Genomic DNA, 18,237 nt, shown 5'->3' on the forward strand with positions numbered 1-18,237 from the left:
TATATATGTTGGTTTTTGTCCATTTTCTGGTGGTTTAATTAGTTTCCCATTATTTTATTTTCATTTTCAATTATCAGTTCTAATATATTTAGACTATATTAGAACTAATATATGCTTTTGTCTTTCTTCTAGCATTAGTCCATATTAATTTTTTTCAGTATTGACCCACACTTACTTATGACTTCCCAAATCCCTTAAAACTTCCCTGGCTCCTTTTTCCTTCTATTGATGTTGTAGTTGTCTTGACAACAGTTTTTAGATGACACTGTTGTGCCTGCACAGTGTGTTTTGTGGTGCTGATGTAAGTCTAGGGCCTTACACTCACATTGAATATGTGTTTCACCGTTTAGCTATTTCAGCCTAGCTATGAGAATCTGCTTCTTGGGTCCATTCCCCATCCTCTGATGTGCATATGTGTTACCAGTAAGTCTAAAGGGGCTACTACCTTCTGATCCCTTGACCCAACTAGCATAAGGTTATCAATACAGTGTAAGAGACAGACAATCAAGATCTCTTTGAACTAAACCATGACATAGGCCGGAGGATTAACATACTTGAGGTAAAACTGTAAATTATTATTGAACGGGCAAACTAAAATAAAATTGCTTCTAGTTGCTTGTATGGTAAGTATGGAGATTAAATCTGTTTGTTAGATCAATAGCTGCATACTACATACCAGGAGATGTGTTAATCAGCTCAAATAAGGACATCACATTTGGCATAGCGGCTGTAAGGCTGTAATCGGAGTCACTACTTAATTAATTTGGACATTTCTGCTTTCATTCTCATTGATAAGTACATCTTCTGCATGGGGCAGATAAGAGAGTTAAAGGGTTATGTGGTGGGAACCACATCTAATTTCTGAAATTCCTCCTTGGATGTAATTCTGTCTTTGACTCACAATTTTCCCTGGTATAAGCAACTCCAATGGCTTCCATTCAGCCTGTACAACCACAATATCCCTTCCTCCATCAGTCAGGGAACCAATGTAGCAATTCATCCAAGAGGAGAACCCATTTCTGTACTACAAAAAAGGTCAGTGTTCGCAGAAGAGGAAGTCATAAGCACTAGATTGGAACCTATGATTGTTACCTGCTCAATGGTCTGGTTTTCAGATGATCTTTTACATATTTATATCTATGCCCATAGACCATGGCTACTCTCCACCTTGGTCACAAAAGCTTCTTTTTCCTGTGACCAGCAATCAATGAAGAGTCTCATGACTGTTCAAAGTGCTAAGAATAAATGACCATGAATTTTAGCAATTCCACACCTTCCTCAAGGCTCAGGGAATATCTTGGAAGAAAAGACAGAAAGAATATAAAACCTTCATCATAGATAGGAATACTATGAAACTTTTGTCTCTGAACAAGGCAGGGCTATCACAATCACGAATTCACAACAGTTATGGCTGCAAGCACAAGACCAGAAAGGATCAATACATCCCAATTCCAATTTGAAGGGGGTCAGGAGAATTCTTGAGGCTCTCCCTCTAGCTGGCAATCGATTGGCAGTTCATAGCAGTTGGTGGAGGGGAGATGATGATTTTGTGAGGGTGTGGCCTCTGATAGGCTTCCCTGCCCCAGTGGATGGCCCCATACTCATACCAATATGTATGGGTCACACTATCTGAATTGTGGGTTACTAGAAACAAAGGAGAAAACAAAACAAAACAAAACACAAAAATACTTTAAGTTTGGATTTTGACATATTAAGGGACTTGGAATTGAAAAATGGGAGAGTAACAAGGTCATGTTTTACTGTATACATGAACAAAAGCCTCAAAGAATAGATAAGAAATGAACTTGTGAGAGTAAAACTTCTGAACAATTATTTGGTAAACATGAACAAATCAAACATATTAAAATTTAAAAATTGAGGAAACAAGAGTTCCATAGAAATTCATCATAATAGTGGTGAAGAGGATGAATTTAGATGACAAGTTCAAAAGCATGATTACTAGAATGTTAAGTTAATCCAAAGAGGACACTAAAGAACATATGAGTGACAATGAAAAGAATACAACAAGCATGGGGCTATGAAGGGGCAGATTAATAGAGATAAATTTTCAGAATGGTCAAATAGAAATCTTAAAGTAAATAATTGGACCCGAGTAGGTAAAAGAAAATAATCAGAGCTGAAGACAGTGTCAAGAAATTAGGGCATTCAGATGGAACTACAGAAAGGGAACAGAATGCCCATGCCCTGTGAGGAACCATGAACAACCTAATTTACAAAGAGCTAGGTGTAGAGGATAGACCTAAGGGCATTAGGAAAGATATTTAATCGAATAATAGCAAAATATTTCCTAAATCTTAGCAAAGAGGTCAACATTCAGGTACAGAATATCAAATAAGCATGTCTAGATAAGAAATTGTATATGTCATCCCACAGCTAAAACACAATGTATACAGATCATACAAAGAATACTGGAATCCACAACAGTGCAGAGTCTTGTCACATACAAAGGCAAGCCAATGAACAACTCTAGACTTTTAAATAGAAACTCTAAAAGCCAGGATGACATGTCCTGGGAGAACATAACTGCCAGCCTAGTCTAGGGTTGCCAGCAGCAAAGTTATCCTCCAAAAATTAAAGGGAAATAAAGATCTCTGAAATGAATTCTGGACCACTAAGCCAGCAGCAAGGAGAAATGGTCCTTACATAGAAAAGAAGACAGATGTGTGCAGACCTTTCAATCCTTTCAGCAAAAGTTCTTAGGGTTAGTGGTCCCCATTTTCCAATGTAAAAAAAAGAATAATTAGAAAAAGCCAGCAAGTGCTTAAACATACTTCAATATCTTCTGCCAGCAGGGAACTAGATATGAAATTTACACTGAGATTCCTTATGACTCCAGCCAGAATGACCATAATACAGAAATCAAAATGTTGTCAGGGACATAGGGGAACAGAATCCAAATATGTCATTGGCAGGATGCAAGTCAGTTCTAACACTATGAGGATGGAGAATGCGGGGTGTACATAATTCCAGACACTACAGATATCTAGTGTAGATCCAGCCTCTTTGAACACAAAATCGACCCAGCATAAGACACAGCTGAACCATGTGTCAGGTTAGAATCCAATTAGCTTATTTTAGAGATATCCTCAAACTTATATTTATTATGGTTTCCAATAACAGGCATGCCATGCAACCAATATAGGTGTCAATCAATAGGTGGATGGAAGAAATGGAGCATAACAGAGTGGAGAACTGTTGAGTCATAAAAAAGAATGGAATACATTTTTATAGAAGAACTATTGTAGTAGAAACCATTATTGAACAATAACTAGAATCATAAAGACAAATATTATATGTTTTCTGTCATCTTCAGAATCTAAATCACATGAAAGAATTATGGTGACAATTACAAAATAAGAAGAGAAGCAGAGGAATGGGCCAGGGGTGGATTACACAGAAAAGGAGAGCTATGAGTCAATCAGCTTACATTAATGTAGAAAAATGTGATATAGTACTCATTGCTTTATATGATTAATGTAGACTAGTAAAATGAAATGCGGTGACTAATACCTGGTATTCATTTCTATTTTAATTTCTATTTAACTTTTATTTCATACAGAAGAACATAATATTTGTACTGAATAATAGACTATCAGATGACACTATAAAATTAAATATGTGTGTCCACAAGACCTCCACAGCCCTAAGGTCATTGCAGTACTGCTCATAGGCTAAGAGACAGATGTGCCCCATGTCTACCATCTGGAAAATGAACAAAAAAATATAGTTACATGTGCACAGTAGAATACAACCAGGCCATAACAATATTCAAATCCTGCCATTTATAGCAGCATGGCTAGCACTGGAGATCACTACACAAAGTGAAATAAACTAAGCATAGACGGGTGTCATCATAAATGCTGTGAGTCCATTTTCCTTTTATGACAAATGAGTGCTGCCATATTAACATGAAAGACCTTAAGCTCCTAAAATCTTCCGAGCTTGCATGTTTCATTGGTAGTGACTATCATTAGGATTTTAACTATGGTGGGATTCATACCTAGACCCACCTGGAACAGACATACATATCTTGACCTACACATACTGCACTGTGCACATTGCCTTGCACACACTTACACGCACTTGTACACACTGTCTCAGGTCCCATACTAATATGAAGTGGTTTTTTAATCTGTCATAAATATGAAAATGATGTTGAGTAAAAATTCAAGAAATGCTAAAAGTGTTTCAAGTCTCTATGCCCACCGTATGGCTTAATTTACTCTAAATATATGAGATTCCCTAAGGCCAAGTCTAAGGGATAAGGATTCTCTGATTTGGTGTTGTTAAGCAGTCATAAGACCATCTACTGCCTCCTCACACGACCTGAATACAGTTCCCAGCACTCACAGGTGGCTCACACTCACCCCAAATCCAGTGCCTGAGCCTCAGCACCCACTGTGCACACATGGATGACACTCATAAAAACACTCATCTTCACATAAATAAAAACAGAACAAATCTAAAGCAACAAGCCATGTTGCAAGTGGTCATTTCTTGGTTATCAGCTAATATATTATTCTTGTTACCTTACAGATAAATTTATGTCTACCTGATATTTTGCAATATTTTAATTTAAAATCTGGGATTACAACTCAAAATCTTTCTTCCAAGTTCTGTGACTCCCTGTAGGTACTACCTAAGAAATCAGTTGACAGAAGATTTTAGAATCACACAGGGAGCCTCATAAAAAAAAAATGTGACATGATAATAAATTACTTCAATCCCTGGTTTGTTGGAGTTGTGGACTGAATAGTATATTCTTGGACCCCAAACCATTTATTATTCTCAAATATATGATATTTGCCCATGGGTCCTGCAGAAGCTGAAGTTCTTCAGCCAGCAAGAGGGCAACTCAGTTCAGGAGAGCAGCAAGGCTCAGGTCCGGGGCAGTAGTTTTGAGCTCCCTATCTGTACCTCTGGCACTAGCCTAATGTGAGCTCCTAGTGTAAGTTTTCACAAAAGGCAGTTACATTCTGCCTTCTCCAGACTTCCTGAGTGACAAATGTCAGAATTAAATCGTTGCAGCATGTGGCATATTTTTTTATCCAGATAAATATTGAAAACATATTTACTGCAATATTGAAAGGATTAGAGCATTCAGAAAGGGAAAGTCTGACCCAAGCGTCAGTTGTGCTGCATTCCAGCACACTCCAGGCTTTGCCAGCATTCATCAGCAGCTCAAATCCCTGACAATAAACAGCCCAGGGTGGGGCCAGGGCTCACAATTGCTGGAGTTCATTCGCTGTAGCATTCCCAGCGCTGGTGTCTGCTGGGGTTGCCCACCAAGCCCTGCTTCACTCACATCAGAGACTTTTAAAGCAGTCTTAATTATGCTTATAACTGCAATATAGTTTATTGTTTATAATAATGAACTTGGCAAAACTATGTGTGTGTGTGTGTATGTGTACACTAACATGTATAACTTTTTTTTCCTGCTGCACAATGTAATAAAGATGCCATGACTGCTAAAAACAGCGTGATTGCCCAAATTAAGAATCAGTCCTGGGATTCTTTCTGGGCGCTCAGAATGTCAAAGTGAGTACGTGATGTGTCCTCTGGAGTGAAATTTCAGATTTCCATGGGTCTTCTGGTAGGAGCTGTGATCAACTGTCTTGGCAACAGAGGAGCCAAGAATCTGTGTATCATCTCTGTGAAGGGAATCAAGGGACTGCTGAAGAGACTTCCTGCTGCTGGTGGGGGCAACATGGTGATGCTCAAAGGCAAGAAAGGCAAACCAGAGCTAAGGAAAATAAAGACTAACTGGCAGTGGTAATTCGACAATGAAAGTCACATCGAAGAAAAGATGGGTTGTTTCTTATTTGAAGATAATGTAGGGATCACAGTAAACAGTAAAATCGAGAGCAATGGCTCTGTTATAACAGGTCCAGTGCAAAGGAGCATGCAGACTTGTGGTCCAGCATTGAATCCAATTCAGGCAGCTTTGCACCATTCTCTGGTGTATTTATAAAAAAGATTCATTAAAAAGCTTCGCTCCAAGAAAAAATTAAGAAGCACTAAAGTTCAGGCCATTCAAGATGGAAAAGGGTGAGTGAGTGTCAACCTGGTGTCTTTTTGATGAATAACAGATATTTATGGAATTCTCAGTTAAGACTGAGAATTCATATGTGTAGAGTGGGAGAAATCAAATGAGTCAGTAAGTTTAAATAAATGTATATATATATATATATATATATATATATACACATATATTTGCACATATGTTTGCAGTATTGAGAAAGTTCATATTTCATAGATATGAATATGTATATGTATACATATTTATCTATGGTTATATATGCATGTACACACACACACACACACATACACAAATATTTTGAATAGAGGAACAAACCCCTTAGGTAGAAAAATAGAAAGTGAAAAGTTTGGTGAACTTCCTGGATTTATGTTAAATAATATAATGAAAGTAAATTATTGCTATTTTTTCTTATAGAAAATATATTTTTATTATAGAAACATATTTCCAGAATATAATAACAAATAACATATATTTCTTACATTTTTTTCCTTAAAGTACTTTATAAATGGAAATTTAATGGTTCTTGTGTGCTGAAAACCTCTGTTTGTCTAGAAATCTAGAAATAGACACTCACTTGAGTCTCAAAAGATGCTTTTCTTATGACATTTGGAAATCAATACCAGTGACCTAATTTTTTTTCCTGAGCCCTACAGTCACAGTAAGGATCCCATTCATCTTCAGCCTCCACAGGACTCCAGGTCTCTTTTACGAAAACTCTATTTCTCCTCTGTGACTACCCATTTCTTACTAAACCACTAGTAAACTTGGTGACACTGTTGAAATTTTCTCTCTTTATCTGAATTAGGAGCTCCTAGAGAGGGGACAGTATTGGGAAAGTTCATAATTTCATTCACTAACAGGGAAGGTTCACAAACATACAAAACCCCCACCACAACATAGCTCCCTCAATCACTAGGAGAGAAATCCCAACCTCTTCTCATAATGGAAGTCAAAATATAGGCATCCAGAATTTATCCTGTCGATCTGGAGACTGGAAATGTCTTCTTAGGGAATTCCAATTAGTTGATTAAAGAGCATGTGTATGCTGACAAAAATATCTTCTACGTGCAACAGTCAAGCAAGACCAGCAAGAAGATTTAACAGAGTTTCCTGAATGAGAAACACCATTGGTCACTGTCTTGAATAGCGGTAAATTCAGATGTAGAGGGCCAAGTTTTAAAATCAGTCAGACAACTATAACCAAGCAATACACAGGAAAGTGGCAATACAAAGTGAGTTGGTCAAACCAAGCAAGTTAAAGAATGACAAAAGAAGCTTGAAGGAAGCATAGAACACAGAAAGAAATAGTGACTGGCTTAGTGTTCTCAGGCAGATCAAAGAAAGATGCGCACTGCTGTAGAAAGACCTGGATATGAAAACAAAAAAGACCTACTCTGTGAACCAGAGAGAATTTTCTGGAACTAAACAAGAATACCAGAAATGAAAAATGAATATATTGACTGGAATGTCTCATAGAGACAGCATCCCCCAAAGAAGAACAACAAGAAGCATGTAAGAACAAGTTACAGGCAAAAGGAGAGAGGGGATGGGGACTACGAAGGGTGGGTCTCAGGTCCCACTCCAATCAACTGCTTTCATAGAGAATAGAGAGTACAATGGGGGGAGAATATAAATAAAAGAAGAAGCCACTGGGGAATGAAAGGAATGTTTCTAGATTGAGGGGTTTCATATAAGGATCCAGAACTACAAAGAAAACAGGAAGATTTCCAAACTAGACACCAGTAACTAAATATTATCCAGGATACCAGTGTGATACTCAAAGAAGAAAATAACCTGTCAAATGTCAAGGTTACATTTAAAGATGGGAAAAAGTGGAACTATGCTTTACAATAGAAGAAATTATATCTTAACTCACAGTCCTAAAAGATTATCAGCTACACATGACTGCCTTCTTGCATCAAAGTGGTAAAACTCTTCACCTGAGTGTGGACGTTCTCTGGGAGCTGCTGGTGAGCAGGCGTATAAGAACTGTATGTCACAAAGCTGTTAAAGCCACAGCAGTTGGTTGAGCATATGGGGCAGGAGAAGAGCAACCCATAGATTTAGCAGGCAGGTGAATCTTGAGAGAGCAGGTTAGCATTCAAAGATCAAATAAGTCACTGCTTGTAGGACTTTTAACCATTTGACATTTTAAATATAACTAAGAAAGCTGATTCATTAACTGAGGAAAACTCAGGGAAGTAATTTATAAAAAAAAATACTTGGCAAAGCGAGGCAGCTGGCAAGTCAAAGGCAAACAGATTGTCCAAGAAAAGAAATGCAGGAAGGAGCTGGAGAGAAAGCCCAGAGGTGAGAGTGCTTGCTGCTTGTGTAGAGGGCCCAGGTCTTGCTCTCAGCAAACATGCAGAGTGCTCACAGCCATGTGAGGCTCAAGCTCCAGTGGATCTGACATCCCCTTCTGGCTTCCTCCATCACCACTTCCGTGCAGACTTCCATACACCACACACACACACACACACACACACACACACACACACACACACACACACACACACATGCACAGTCATGCACACACAGTGTTTTGTTTTTTTCCCCGACAGGGTTTCTTTGTGTAGCATTGGCTGTCCTGAAACTTGCTTTGTAGACTGGAATGTCCTTGAACTCTTAGAGATCTGCCTCTATCTGCCTCTCAAGTGCTCAGCTTAAAAGGATGAGCCACCACTGCCCGGGAAAAAAAATCAGAAACACTCCCATTTTATATGGCTCAAGTTGGCATGTCTTCATAACGTGGACAACTGACATAACTAAAAAGAAAACCCACCAAAATAATCACAACTCTAAATAAATAAGTAGTGAGCAAGAAGAAGTGTAAATAGAAGTAATTGTCTCTAGGAACCAGTGAGCAATGAACAGTTTGGAGGAAAAGCTATTAGTATCTGCCCTGCTTCATGAAGCTGTGGAATTTTAATAGATATTTATGTTTGAGAAAATTAAATTAAATTTTAACTAAAAATGATTATTCTTAAAATGACCCTATGAAATGAGAGGATACAGCCCACACTATCTAAGAGATGATGTGATATGTCTGTGTGGATGAAGAGTGCTGAGAACTGCTGTATACATAGCAGAAGGGACCAGGGAACAGGGAACTCAGGTTCCCACAGGATTAGGCAAGGGGATGACTTCAGTGTAACCTGCTCCTTACTCCCACAGAGATGGCTGGCGGGTCCCTTGAGCTCCCCACTCAATGTACTCCAGATGGAAATCTTATCACATCTTCCACTCTCTCCTTTGATCTGATAGAATTCAGTTTACATTCACATCTAATCCAATTTTATGAAGAAAATGTCTAATGTGAAAAGTCACAAAATGCTAAGAGAACGTTTACAGTATCATAAAACATACAATTATAAACATTCTTACAGTCACTCTGTATACTAGCCAGCTTTAACTTTTAAGTTGTAGAAGCCAATGAGCACATGCTGATGGCCATTCTTGGTGGTTCAAATTTAAGGGGCATAGTGCCAGTGGTCATAAAGGAGGGCAAAACGATCTCTAAAAATAAAATAAAAAATTCCATGAAATTAAACATATGAACACAGAGAACAAACAGAATAAAACTTTAAATGTTAATAAAAACTTTGTGAGTGCATCAAAAGTTATCATTTAGAATCAGTTATTCAAATGATTAAAAGTGTCTTACTAAATAATCAAGTTAATATTGTCATTTTAATTTTTCCATGCAAAGAAAATAATCAATCCAATAAGAAATATCATATAGTTGCCTAAAAAAAAAAAAATGACATCACAGAGGAGTGCACGTGGTGTGCACACTATCAGCTAAAAATGTAACAGTAGTGTTTTGTTTTTTTGTTTTGTTTTTGAGGTATGAAAATAATCACTGAGCTGGGAGGTGGTGGCACACGCCTTTAATCCCAGCACTTGGGAGGCAGAGGCAGGCAGATTTCTGAGTTTGAGGCCAGCCTGGTCTTCAGAGTGAGTTCCAGGACAGCCAAGGCTACTCAGAGAAACCCAGTCTTGAAAAAAAAAAAAGAAAGAAAGAAAGAAAGAAAAAGAAAGAGAAAAAGAAAGAAAATAATCACTGAACCATAACTGCAAATGATTCACTTTATAAGGTCAGACGAGCCCAATCAGCATTCCTACCCAGCTCTGTGAGTCACTTGTGAGTCACAACAAGAACCATCTTAAGGAAGAATTCCCAATGATGCAAAGTGACCACCAGCAGCTGTATAATTGGATATAAGGGCACTCTGGAAGAGGGAATTCCTGCCTGGCACTGTAAACCTAGCTGATCATGCATGGCTAGAGAGTCCATAGACCCTAGAGGACAACCAAAGACTGACATTTTCCTAAGTCTAGATAATTTTCTAGCTGTGTTTAAAATACTTACTTTATAACCACAGATATATGTAGCTCTCTGTACATTAAAGTTTGCTGTTGTCGTTTCATTGGTTTTAGTTTCAGCAGAGACTACTACAGACATTTACAATTGGTAACTTGAAGAGAATCCATACTGTGGGTTAAGTAGTTCCAAGTGGTACATCTACAGTGCGGTCCTTCAGGCTAAAGTTTAACAAAGACAGCACAAGACAGGGCATAAAGACTAAAAGGCCAGAATTCCAGATGCCCTGTGGCCTCCTACAGTCTAGATATGATAGGGAAGCAGCCACAGTGAGACCTCAGCTCTATGGATACCCGAAGCGTGACCAGCATAATGACAGCAGCAGAAAGCATGCCAACCTAGAGGAGGAAGATTTCACAAGGCTCCAGCCCTAGCAGTTGTTGACTACAGAGTGAGGGAGAAGGACTTTATTCCAGGGCTGAATCTACTCAGAAGGTATCCAATAGCATGTGGTCAGCCTAAATGTAAATACATATGAGCAATAATAAAAGATTCATGTGTGTGTGAGTGTGTGTATGTATGTATGTGAGTATATGTGAGTGTGTGTATGTATGTGTGTGAATGTGTGTGTGAATGTGTGTGAGTGTGTGTGTGAATGTGTGTGTGAATGTGTGTGAGTGTGTGGGTGTGACTCTGTGAGTGTGTAAGTGTGTGTGAGTGTGTGTATGTGAGTATGTGTATGTGTGAGTGTATGTGCATGTGTGAGTGTGTGTGGGAATATGTGAGTGTGAGTGTGTGAGTGTGTGTGTGAGTATGTGAGTGTGAGTGTGTGTGTGAGTATAACATACATGTGTTAGTGTGAGTGTGTGTGTGTATGTGTGTGTGACTATGTGTGTGAGTGTGTGTGTGAATGTGTGTGAACGTGTGTTGTGAGTGTGTGAATGTGTGTGTGACTATGTGTGTGTATATGTGTAAGTGTGTGTGTGAGTGTGTGTATGTGCGCATGTGAGTGTGTGTATGTGAGTGTGTGTGAGTGTGTATGTGTGAGTGTGTGTGTTAGTGTGTGTGTGTGAGTGTGTGTATGTGTGTGTGAGTATGTGTGTGTTTGAGTGTGTATGTGTGAGTGAATGTGTGTTAGTGTGTGTGTGTGTGTGAGTGTGTGTGCGAGTATGTGTGTGTATAAAACCATCATATTTGGCAGGAAAGAGGTCATGAATTTGAACTGGAGAGGCAAGAGGAATGGATGGAAATGATGTTACGACTATATTCATGAATGCAGTCCTCAAAGAATAAAAAATTAAACTGAAAGAATGCAATATTGTAACTATGCTTTTTACTATGACCAAATAGAGAATTTGCTTTCCTTAAGAAGAAATCTTGATGACTTAGTAGTTTTAAGAGGTCCAGAATTCCATCCCAGGCCTGGGTCTAGAAGCATTACTGAGTTTGAATGTTTCCCCAAATAACTTAAGCCCCCCAAAAGGCCAGGCCTTAAAAAATTCATATTTTATTCCCTAAGTCATAATTGAATTTATATTTTAAAAGATATTATACCAAAAATATTCCTGATTTTGATCTATGATTAAAATATTCTTAATTGTAATCCTTCTCAGGTCAGAAGGGGTGCAAACTGTCTGAAGCATTATACTAAAAATATAAGCCCTTAATTTCCAAGTAGTGAGTGTGCTTTGTGACATGTTCCTGACTGGATGTACTGCTGTTTGCTGACAGCTTGTCTCCTGTGTTCACACAGCTCCCACCAGTGTGTGTGAGGGCACAGGAGTGTGGGTACAGGTTGCTTAGTTTAAATTAATTAAAATGGTTGCTTTGAGTGTTGAAACAGCCTTCCTGTCTCCTCATCAATCCCAGAGCTATTCCAGTGGAATTTAGACTCAACTGCTGACTACCTTGTTCTAGGTTCTAGTGTGTGCCTGTACAGTCATGTGTTTAAACAAACTTATTTGACCAGTGCAGGTAATTTGTATGAATGAACATACTGGTGGGCCCTTAGAAAATTCACTCTGGAAAGAACAAAATATGATGACCAAAGTCCATGCATTTAGATTATGTTTTTGTAAGTTATCAAGAAGCATACATTTTCTATGGAGATAATCTGTTTGTGCCACCCTACAGAGAATGCTGGCTTCACAGTCCCCCAATCTCTGCAATGGAATGAATAACATGTATGAAAGCTTTGCCAAGTGTGGCTGAGAAAATGCAAATAAGTCCATATCTATCACCCTGCACAAAACTCAAGTCCAAGTGGATCAGAGACCTCAACGTAAAACTGGATACACTAAATCTTAAAGAACAGAAAGTGGAGAACTGCCTTGAGCTCAGTGGTACAGGAGACAACTTCCTGAACAGAACACCAATAGCTCAGGCTCTAAGATCAACAGTTGATAAATGGGACCTCATGAAACTGCAAAGCCTATGGAGGGCAAAGCACACTTGTCATTATGATAAAACAGGATGATGAAGGACTTCCACTAACCCTACACCTAGCCCCCTCCAAACCTCCGAACATATGTAGCAGCTGTGCAGCATGGTCTTCATCTTCATGAATAATTGGAAAGGGGTCTATCCCTAAAGCTGCTACCTGTCTGTGAGATATGTTCTTCTAGCTGGGCTGCTTTGGCTGGCCTCATTCGGAGGGGATGTGACTAGCTCTGCAGAGGCCTTTAAGAGGAGAAGTGGGGGTGGGAGTGGGGGTGGGGGAAAGGATTGTGGGAGGTGTGACACTGAAGAGGTGCAGTGAGCTGGATATAAAGTGAATGAAAAAAAAAGTTGCCCAATGTCACAGACAGGGTTAAGGCACTTCTCTTGGCTGTGCCATAAGATCCTTTGGAAAGCAGAGCATGTACATTTGAAGCAGTATTTTAGGCAGTTACTCCCAGGTCAGCACACCTTGGGGTTAGCTCACAGATGATTATCATTAAGTACTGTACACATGCACACTGGGTTAATTTAACTTTTCATTGAGAAACTGAGAATTGTAGTTTCAATATAACCAAACTTTGAGGTGGAGGAGTTCTCTGTTATGGCTACCCCTGCCCAACAGAGAGGAGTGGCCTGACCCATTTTTGCAGAAGCAACAGAGCTGTGGCAGTGTTCAGCCTCAGATGAGAGTGTGGTAAGCAGTCCGCCCTGCCGTCTTATGCAGGCATGTTTGTGGTAAGGATGTCACAGTGGGGAAGGCCTTGGGCATGCATCCCTCAGGCATCTGCTGGCCTCAACCTCTCCTAACCAGTTTTCCTTGCACATGTTCTGAAGTTTACATGAAGACTGCATTCTACTAAAGTAAACTTGATTATCCCACAAAATGCAATCTGATCATTACAACAAATATTTAACCCATGTTTTTCCTATCTCTTTCTCATGAAAGCAGGATAAATCAATTGATAGTGGTTCATCCCACCAGCAGATTAACAATTAATATTAAATTTTAACAATTATAATGTGCATAATATCATGGTTCACTTAGGAAAACAACTCAAAATAGTCTATAAACAAGGAATTCTATTGATCTCCTTATCACCTTTGTGTATGCTAGCTAGGTGTTAATCTAAAAAAGTAGTTGATATTTTTCTGCATAAAGTAAATTGACTTGATAAAGACATTTTCTTTCTTAATTATGAGAGCCATGTAGTTCCACATTTGAAATACGTTTTGTATGACACCATGGGTTTTGTAAATAGTTTATCATTTTTATTGTCCTTTGGTTGTCAAACACGCATGTGCTCTAAGATTGAAAATCAATTAAATCATTACGTTGGAGAAATGTGTTCAAGATGTCAGAATGATTAAAGAGAGCATTTACAAGGATTGTGATGTCCAAAGCCTTGTCTTTTGGTGCTCCTTGGATAATAAATGCTCAGGGCAAGACTGAGAATCACATGGATTTCTGTGTCACAGTTAGTCAAGGATTCCAATGAGAGGATCCTGTTCCAAGGACAAAACAAAGGTGACAGCTCTATTGATGTACAACTACGTGGATCGGTGAGTTAACTGCAGTTACTTACAGAACTGTGTGTGTGAAGTGGCACTTACATATAGGATCTTAGATGAGTCAAAGTCGGGGGCATCACTGGAAAACCCACACCAGCATGGACACCACTCACAAGGATTCACCCCTGGGGTTCTCTTCATGACTTGCATGCAGTTTAGTAGGACATAAATTCTCCCTGGAAAAGGTTGGTAATGAAAACTGCTACACAAAACTGAGTTTTGATGGAAGGATCTCTTTTAGTCATACTCAGGAAGCTCCTCCTTTGACTAGTTTAATGAGCAAGGGCAATTCCTAAGCCTCATCGGCAGAGTGGAGTTGCTATCACACAGTCCTGTCTCCAGCAGATCCAGTTACCATGGGCATCAGCATATAAAAACAGACCTTAGGTTTCCTCTTGTTGAATCATCTCAGGGGTCACAAAACTGAGGGGAAGAAAGGAGACAGAGTGTCCACTCATTAAGGTAGCCTAGTGCAATTGTGTGTTCTGCTGATCATTTTGGAAAAAAACAAAATAAAACATATTTATCATGTTTAAGTTAACCATGTATGATTAATTAAGATAATTAATCTTGAATACAATGAAACTGGAAACTTTTTTTTTTTGGCATAATTGAGTCGCAATATGATCTCAGCAGTGTGCAGTCATTACAGGGGGAGCTCTCCCCAAGCCAATAGTCAATGCATACCTGTTACTCAGATTCAGTTTATTTTTGCTAGCTAAAAGTAGTCTTCCATTTAAGACTGTGCATATGTTATAGAATGAAGTCAACTGTTATTATAAAATGTGAGAGGGATCATTATTACCATAGTAAAGAACCTTTAGCTCCTGCGAACACTTAATGATTCTAACATCCAGACTATTTTACATTCTGTCTCAGGAATAAGTAGACTTTGTAAAGAGGTGAAATAACAACTCTCAGAACACATAAATGAGTGTCAAAGATTTTAATTTATCTCATTAGTGTTACTAGTGACTTAGTAAAACTAGTGACTGTTAAAACTATCTCAAAGAGGGAATCGAGAGACAGCTCAGCTGTTAAGGGTATTTGTTGCTTCTGCAGATGACCTGGGTGTGGTGCACAGTACCCACTTGGCAGCTCATAAGCACCTAGAACTCCAGTTGCAGAAGTTCTTCTGAATTCTGTGGCCACTTACACACATGTGCACAATGCACATGCAGGTAGGCACATAAATACATAAAATTAAAAAAAATGAACAAATCTTATAAAATGAAGCTGGCTCAAATAATATATGAGAGGTAACACTGTTATAGCCAATACAATAAAAAAGTAATCCAGGCATGGAATCACAATAGGGGAGTCTTTGCACTCATGAAATAGGAGCAAGGAGGAGAAACTTGACAGTGAATTGGACTTGAGTATATGGTGATACTATCTCTGAGAAACAATTGCATGCATAAAGATTAAAAGAAAGGAAAGAAAGAAGGAAGGAAAAAAAGGAAGGAAGGAAGGAAGGAAGAAAGAAAGAAAGAAAGAAAGAAAGAGAGAAAGAAAGAAAGAGAAAAGAAGGAAGGAAGGAAGAAAGAGAGAAAAGAAGGAAGGAAGAAAGGAAGGAAGGAAAGGGAAAGAATGGAGGGATGGAGGGAGGGACAGAGAAAGATGTCTGGACATGTAGATCAAAGACAATGACATTTTAATATATGCCAGGAATTGAAGACAGATACTCAAAGACAGAATGATTGCCTTTCACACAAGCAGCCCTGGGTTCAATCCTCAGTACTACCACGCATAAATAAATAAGTGTTGAAAAATGAAAAAAGGGAAGGAAATCTGTGGCAATATGGTCTGACAGGGCAATAAAGCACAACCATTGAAGCCATCTTTTTCATAGTATAGAAACTATTTTCAAACCTCTCAAAAAAGAATACTTGTGTTGACCTCTGCCCACAGAAAGCTGTGAAATTCTTCAATAAATTAGAAAACCAACCCAAGAGAGAGCACATGTCTGCACGCAGAGACCACCTGGTAATCTCTTTTACATCCTTTGAAGTTGTAGAGACCTTTCCATACAGCACCCTGCTCTACCTAAGCCTTCAGGTTTCTATTGAAGAATCCCAAGCAATTTCTCTTTTATCTTTCCTAAATTATTTTGCTGCAGAATATATTTGAACTAGAAAAATTCTGTCAGAGCTTTAAAAGGAAGCTCATTAACTAGGTGCCCAAGTTGGATCATAGGGGAAACTAGAGAGGTTTTTTGTTTTTTGTTTGTTTGTTTGTTTGTTTGTTTTTGTTTTTCGAGACAGGGTTTCTCTGAGTAGCCCTGGCTGTCTTGGAACTCACTCTGTAGACCAGGCTGGCCTCAAACTCAGAAATCCACCTGCCTCTGCCTCCCAAGTGCTGGGATTAAAGGCGTGCACCACTACCGCCCGGCAGTTTTTGGTTTTGATAGAAAAAAAGAACCTGTAATTTGTGAAGAACCCATTCCTTCAGTGCTTCCTGAAGAATTGAAGGACACTTTGTATAAGTGATTGGCATCCAGCAATTTATGTTCTTCTACATTTTTAGTGGATATGTGGAGACTTCAAATCTAGAAGCTGAAGTTAAAAGCATAAAAGTAGATTGGACAAGGGGAATTTCTGAGGCAGTTGGCTTACTGTCTTCCTGTCAAGCCCTGGGGAAGCAAAACTTTAGATCATGGTTATGTTTTGGAGCTTTGCTTAGAGGTAGAGGGGCAAAAAAGATATGGGCATGCTCATATTCATTATCTCCTCCAAACTACTGCCTGGAGAGAATAAAGAGTTTCTATGTGCAAATGATTAGGAGAATGAAACACTGGGTCTAGATCAGAGGTGTGGAGATGAGGAGCAAGGCCAAAGTTTGTAAATTAATAGAATTTCATACATCATCAGACAAAAGACATAATTAAAAGTAACCAAAATTAGCCATCAGGACAACAGACTATATGATTTGTTTCACATGATTTCAAAGAGAATGGAATTTTTTTAAGTCCAAGTTAGGTAGTAAGGACTATGGATATATGTGCTTTTCTTCCTGTTCTGTCAGTTCCCCAATGTCTTCATGAGTCATAGCCATCAGACTCCTGAGTGCTACAGTGGAAAGCGAAGCACAGCCTCTTTACTGCAGGTTGCTCTGAAATGTTACCATCCCATATCTTTGAGCTATCATGTACTCACTTTCTTTTATATACTTTTTATGGGTATGAGTGTTTCCTTGCATGTATATCAGTGCACCACGTGTGTGCCTGGTGCCCTCAGGGAACAGAAGAGAGTATGGATTCTTTGTGACTAGAGTTACAGACTTTTGTGAGCTAGGTTGTGGGTTCTGAGAACTGAACCCAGGATCTCAAGAGCAGCCAATGCTTTTTTTTTTCTTATACTTTCAAAGACAACAATTTATTTTTATTGGTTATTTTATTTTCTTTTTTTAATTTATTTTTATTTTTTTAATTTTAGATATTTTCTTTATTTACATGTAAATTTCTCCATTCCCAGTTTCCCCTCCAAAAAACAAAGAAACAAACAAAAACAGCAAAAACAAACCCCTGTTGCCTCCCACTTCCCCATGCCTGCCACCTTGCCCTCTCCCAATTTCTGGCCCTGGCATTCCCCTACACTGGGGCAAAGAACCTTCACAGGGCCGAGGTCCTCTCCTACTGTTGATGATTGACTTTGCAATCCTCTATCATACACATGCTGCCTGAACAATCAGACCCCTCCATGTGCAGTCCTTGGTTGCTGGTTGAGACCCTGGGAGCTCCGAGGGTACTAGTTAGTTCACATTGTTGTTCGTCCTAAGGGGCTGCAAACTCCACAGCTCCATTGGTCCTTTCTCTAATCCCTTCACTGGGGACCCTGTACTCAGT

At 38.9% G+C, this 18,237-nt stretch overlaps 1 pseudogene; it reads left to right on the forward strand.

The window, feature by feature from the left end:
- The first annotated feature begins 5,551 nt into the window (after positions 1-5,551).
- Positions 5,552-6,006, forward strand: LOC116094908 (annotated as a pseudogene).
- The last annotated feature ends 12,231 nt before the right edge of the window (positions 6,007-18,237 follow it).

This window comes from Mastomys coucha, unplaced genomic scaffold (assembly GCF_008632895.1).
Source record: "Mastomys coucha isolate ucsf_1 unplaced genomic scaffold, UCSF_Mcou_1 pScaffold17, whole genome shotgun sequence".
NCBI lineage: Eukaryota > Metazoa > Chordata > Mammalia > Rodentia > Muridae > Mastomys > Mastomys coucha.